Below are 7,212 nucleotides of genomic sequence, written 5' to 3'. Positions count from 1 at the left end.
TTTGCCTTTTGTATTATAGAGGTCACCATTAAGATTGGTTTTCATCAAGGAAAACTGAATTCTATCTCAAAGCCCAAGCACAAGGAAGCTACTCTAAGGAGTTCCATAACTGTCATTCGTCTTCATCATCAGACCCTTAATGACAGTCACAACCCATCTAAGTGGAAAGTTCTCATAAATACCAATTAATCAAGCTCAATCACAAGGTAGCTACTGTACACCGTTGAGGAGTTCCATTAAGTGTCCTTCGTATTCATTATCAGACGCCTAATGACAATCACAAACCATCTAGGTGGAAAAATCTCGTCGACATAGAGTAATCTAGGTAACTATTGTTAACCGTTAAAGAGTTCCCTCGTGTGTGTTTCGGCACCATCGTCAGATCGACTCCTCTTAAAGTGCTTAATGGAAAAAATATTAAATGTTATAGTTGCCCTTACGGTTTTTGAAAGTTCCCCTCGATTTCTCCAGGATCCCATAATCAGATCCTGACATGATGACAATGTGACCATTCCGGGATTAAACCCTTTCAAACAAAAAGAGAATTGTTCAAATCGGTTTAGGCGTCTTCGAGTAATGGAGTAACATACACACAAAAAATATTGTTTTTGACTCCTTTGACTGTCAAAAAATTTGTATATTTCAATTGTTTTTTTATTTGATAGTACTACTAATTGATTATTTGCAGTGGCAAATTAAAAGTAGCTATTTTACCTCATTTTTTATATTTTACCTCCAGTATCCATACTACAATAGTGCTGGAAAGACTTGCTATAGCCCTATTCAGCATCATTTAATCGACCTCGAGCTCAATGCTTCACAAAATCACCAAAAGGTCAGGCAGATAAAACAATGCTGTAGGGTTACTAGATTTAATTTTTAGTATATTTACCATAGTTTACGTAACAAATACGTAAGTAAAAATAATCATCATCATCAACATCATCACCTTAATGAACACATGTCACCATAGATATCATATGTATGCAACCAAAGTATATTTTAAAATATGGAAAATTGTCGACAACATATTGACCTTATGTATCAAGAATGTAGAAGCTACAGACCGGCCAAATTAGAATAAAAAAGCATAACAAGTTGGCCCGTGACTACAATCTCACCTGGTGGTAAGTGATGATGCAGTCTAAGATGGAAGCGGGCTAACTTGTTAGGAGGAGGATGAATCACATCTTTCGGTTTCTACACGACATCGTACCGGAACGCTGAATCGGCAATGGGTGGTAACTAGCCACGGCGGAAGCCTCCCAACTAGCCAGATCTGGACCAATTAAGAAAATCTCAAGCGGCCCAGCCGGGGATCGAACCCAGGACCTCCGTTTTGTAAATCCACCGCGCATACCACTCGTTGGAATCAAACGGATATTCCACTGTTGATGATTTAATATTAGAGCATGACCGGCTTTGGCATTGTGTACATGCCAGAGAGCAAAACACGCGCAGTCCGATTTTTTTGCAACCACATTTAGCACTGCAACCCTTTTTGCAGTTGCAAAAAATTGTGTTCAGCAGTTTTTCCAGAGAAGTAAAGTTTGGACTGGTTCTAATAAATTATTGACAAACTTCTTACCCTAGTCTGTAGGGTCTAGCTGATAACCAAGCCAAGCCACACTTCAACTTGGTAACGTACCCGAAAAAGATGTTGATGAGCAGCAACTGAGGTTAGAGGAAGACACGTTAACTGTACTTGTATTTTACTTTTGGTATTCTTAACCTGGCAGGTATGAGAGACAATGACTAGTTCAGTCTTTAGCTTAACTGCCTCATAACTCATAGAGGCATTCGGACATCCAAAGTCTATAAGTTATTTAACGAATTGACAAAGCTATTTTATTACTCGTAAGTTCACTTAAAACTTTTGAATACTACAAATGCATACTTCGCCGAAGTTCCGATATTAATTCATATTAATTGTTGTTAGCATTCTTATTATTGCTAATTGATTGGGAGCATAGAACGCACCATGATCGTGCTCCCAATCATGGTTATGTATCGGGTATCAAAACATTGTAACGTCAATGTAAAACTGATCTAAAATACCAAGTTTTAAAGCTCTATTTAGTCCACTAAGAGATTAATTTAAGTCCTAATAGAAAGTTACAAACAAAAACATGACCATTTTGATCTAGAGAATACCTTTTACTAATGGAGTGAAGAGCACGTACTAGATCACGTAGCGTCAATGGTCCGCCGATCTTATGTAGGTAACAGGAAGGAACTGGATGAGTAACAGGGGCAGGGAGAGTTCCATACTCGTTTGAACTCAACAGGAAGCTGCAAGTCAACCCTTTGTGTTTGGAAGAATTAACAAGAAGTATGTGTCCAGCAGTGTATGTCTTCGACCATTAATAACAGGACCTGCCTCGCTAACCGTTACCCCTCTGGCAAAGATCAAAAATCAATGATCTAATGCGTTTATAAAAACTGTTGCTATAGAGTCGATGTTTCATAGTTGTAATCGTTGTCGTCGTGTAAAGATCTCCCTGAAAATGCCGGTTGGTGTAGTTGAGTAGCTTTAGAAACGGCCATAAACTTGTAGCTTAGTAAAAGATGGAGTAACGTTTCATTTGTAAGTATTTCAACCTTAATTTTATCAAATTTGTCATAAAAACGATTTTTAAAAGAATCGATTCTTTTGACGGAACAGCAAAACATCGATCAAGTAATCGAATATTCTATGTATATATTCTGTGGATAGTCTAAACGGTGTGTTTGTTAGCTGTGTAAAAATTAAGCGTGTGTGTATTGCGAGTCAAATTTATAGTTGTGTAGTATATGGACACAGAATATATCTAAAAGTGTTAAATATTTTCGATCTTTGAGTTTACCTCGTCCCCCTCAAAAAACGACAGACTTTTTGTTGGTGAATTTGGGTGCGTAACAGCTCCATAGTCTAAATAGTCAAAGGTGTATGTCGATCGGCTTATAATGATGATAATGACATGAGGAAGGATCATGTGTGGCTACACATTCTCGCAAAGATCCACCCAGCAGATCTTACTGATAATAATAATGACAGTGATATTGATCTATAATTGTCACACTGCACTGCATTTCCTATGAACCAAGAGCTTCCTATTGACTTATGGATTGTTCACACCAAAAACGATACTGCACCAACAGTCTAGTATTAGAATTTTGTAAGCCCGCATGGTTGTGTCGATGTACTGACGAGTTTTGTAGACTATCTATTAATGTTTTAATGGATTTATTAAAAAAAATTGACACTTTTAATTTAAAGAATATACTATCATTTAAGTGATAGCCCAGTGGATGTGACCTCTGCCTCCGATTCCGGAGGGAGTGGGTTCGAATCCGGTCCGGGGCATGCACCTCCAACTTTTTAGTTGTGTGCATTTTAATAAATTAAATATCACGTCTCAAACGGTGAAGGAAAACGTCGCGGGGAAACCAGCATACCAGAGAATTTTTTTAATTCTTTGCGTGTGTAAAGTCTGCCAATCCGCATTGGGCCAGCGTGGTGGACTAAGGCCTAATCCCTCTCATTCTTAGAGGAGACTCGAGCTCAACAGTGAGTGGAATATGGGTTGCTAACGACGACTATCATAATTCTAGTGATCCCCATATTTTCGTATGGTATAGAACTCTATGACTGATCCTATCATAGTCTAATAGTGATCGTTACGAATTCTAACATACCTACTCTACGGCCTCTAGGCGTTAACTATTGATATCATCATCATCATTGTCAACCCATATTCGGCTCACTGCTGAGCTCGAGTCTCCTCTCTGAATGTGAGGGGTTAGGCCAATAGTCCACCACGCTGGCCCACTACGGAATTCTCTAGTATGCAGGATTCCTCACGATATTTTTCCTTCACCGTTTCAGACACCTGACATTTAATTTCTTACAACCGTTGATATATACGAGTACTAGCGGACGCCCGCGACTTCTTCCAGCCTTAGACCCCTTTAATCCGGCCTTATCGCAAAATCCATTCTTAGTGGATACCTACTAATAATAAACTACCTCCCTGTAAAATTTCATCTTTGTACCTACATCAAGCGGTTTTCGAGACTTCGTGATAACTGATGATGATTGTCATTTGAATCATTAAATACTTAATAAATAATTTGCATGCCAAATTGGCAATATACATTTACCATCTACATCTACCGAACACCTGTGTATATAATGCATGTATCTGCAAAAAAATAAATTGATTGATTGATTGATGGATGATGATAATGATAATGATGAATGACCTTTCGCATTTATATTAAGATTTACAATAGACTGGAGAGTTTTAAAAGATTCTCCTTTAAAGAAGTAGGCCTGGCCCTGTGGTGGAGCTTTCAAATGGGCTGATAATTATGTATACTCTACCTATGACTGGTAAATATCTCTCAGTGTACCAGTTCATTCGTACGCATCATTGAGTTATGAATATGACAATAACACAATGGTACGAACGGTCATAATAAATTAACGTCGTTTTATTAATGTCAACTTTCAATCATTCGATTAACGAAACTTAAACTATGCGTCTGGATGCACTGCGATATTTTCTATTAATATTTTTGATTGAGACTGTATAGGCCCGCAGTATTAGGCCTCATTCGCACGATAGTTTTTTTTACAAACGTTAAAAAAGCGTTCAAAATTAGTTTGAAGTTAAAGGTCTATTTCCAACGACCAAAATTGAAAATGCAACACTCGAAATGCTCGAAAAAAAGCGTCGTGTTTTAACGTCCGTTAAAAAATCTCTCGTGCGAATGAGGGCTAAGCGACCACGTCAACCACCAGTAAGCCACAGAAAATTCAATCTTTGTCCAACTGACAGTTCACCTAGGGGTTAAGCATTATTGAATACACATCATTAATTTTAATATTAAAAATGCGACTGTCTGTATGTCTTTTACCTTTCTACAGATCTAGATGAATTTTGGTACAGAGATAAATGTTACAGTGTAGCAGAACATAAGCTACTTTTATCCCGAAATAATCCACGGTTTCTGCAAGAATTAATAATCATTATTAATTCTGCTATAAGAATAACAGAATTTCATGCGAACACACTATTTTCCACATCAAAGACGCAATCTTTGACCATAAGATATGAGTTAAAAATGGCATCTGCAGAAGCGCAACCAATGGTTATTGGTTGCGCAACCAATTTGGGCAGCAAACTGAAGTTGTTTGCTTCTTAAGACATCTTCAAGAGTCTTCAATGAGTTTGAAGCGTGCGGTTGGGCTGCGTTTGCTTTATAGCAACTTAGACGCAGCCCAACCGCACCATCATTGATCAAGACATCGATCAGTCGTGAAATTTGATGTCGAGTGCACGAGTTGCCTCAGGCATCTTTATCAATACGTTATTACGTTCAACGGGTGATGTCGAGACTACGTGATCTTATCAGGAATCAGAAGTATGCAGAATGGGCAGAAATCTTTAATATCACTGCATTTCACACATATCTTACACTAGTAAAAATCTCCTGAAACGTCACTGATCGCACTTTCCCGAACCGATTCGACCGATTTTAATTAAATTATTTGTAGGTATACCTAATTCGGACCGAAGACATCAAGCGGGTTGCAGAGAGCCGCTGAATGCAGGCGGCTCGAGACCGTTTTGCTTGGAAGTCCATGCAACAGGCCTATGTCCAGCAGTGGACGTCCATCGGCTGATAATGATGATGATGATGATGATGCCTAATTCGTACATTACGGAAATAGGTCGTAATGTATTTTTCACCCCCAACTTTTCGCTATTTTTATCGTGACATCAGTATTTTTGTTAAAATCATAATTTAATTTGGGCTTTAAGCTAGTACTTATTGAATGTTTGTACTGGCTAACTGACACTGCTTCATGAGACTAATTTGGACGCGTAGCTACTACGCATAAATTAATTATTTTGTCCTACAAACCGAATTTAACGTGAACGAATTAACTGTCATCTGCTGATTTACTTTAAAGACTGGGAGTAAGAGCACTTATATCTGTTAGTCTGACAATGATATCTTAAAATATTAATTTTCTTTTCTTTAAAAAAATGGGTTGTCTGTAAAGTCGGTTTACTGGCGATAGTTGAACGTGACAACGTCATAAGAAAATACTGATGGTATGGCTGCACAAAAAAGTTCGTTTTTCTAAAATACCGTTTACTAATCTTCATAGACCAGAATATACTTTATTTCTTGTAAAGAAAGTTGGCAACCCTAGAGCGAGATACACTTTATTTCTTGTAAAAATAGTTGACAACCCTAGAGCGAGGCAACAACCACGCCTGATGTAAAGAAATAATGCGGTCTAAGTTGGAGGACATTGTAATTGCTGTCGCTTTATGCAGTGCTTCTTTGACCTGTTGGATCAAGAGTCAGATAAAGAAGGCAATAGTCCTTAAAACTGAGATGATTGTGAGATGGCTTCTTACTCTGGACTCTCGACCACCGGGTATAGTGCAAATGTGCACTAAAAAGCCCCGCAGTGGATAGAAAGTGTTTTTTTTGTTCGTAAAGTACTGGAGAACATAAAACCTAAAAATGAAATATTACTTGAACTTAAAGAGGAATTAGAGAAATAATTAGCTAGAAGAATTGATACCCTAGAGCATTCCTCTATCTCAACTACTTTTGACCTCAGATTTAAGTTCATGAATTTTAAAAATGCCGTGGGCAAAAGTAAAGTGCCTACTAAATTACTCAAATAAATTTAAAAAGGGGAATATAACAGTTAAAAATCTATCAAAAACATCGATATGTCGCTGTTTAAAATAACGATGTTTTTTTAGCACGATGTTGCATCCCTAAAATGGATGACAGCGTTTTAGCGTTAGACATTGGGAAATTTTAAAAAATACGTAATTTTTAAAGTAAGTTTTATAAGAAACCCTTAACTTATATTAATTAAAATCGATATATTTCGGACCCTTAACATGGATTAAGGAATATTACTATACGAAATAAATATTGGTTATATTAAATTTGATATGACTCAACTACCCTATTTCAATAATTTTAATTCTAAAACATAGCGCCATCTAGTTAGTGACGCTGGTACTGCAGCTTCATTGGAAAACCCGATGAGGGCGTTCGCAGCCATAGTACATTACACATTTCTAGTGATAGTACGAGATGAAGGTCCTCGAAAAAAATCAAACTTTAAGGTTCTCTAACGATATTTATATATTATTTAAGGTATTATCCTCTCGAATCAACAGGCATTAA

This window comes from Bicyclus anynana, chromosome Z (assembly GCF_947172395.1).
Source record: "Bicyclus anynana chromosome Z, ilBicAnyn1.1, whole genome shotgun sequence".
Classification (NCBI taxonomy): Eukaryota; Metazoa; Arthropoda; class Insecta; order Lepidoptera; family Nymphalidae; genus Bicyclus; species Bicyclus anynana.
This window is presented reverse-complemented; position numbering follows the sequence as displayed.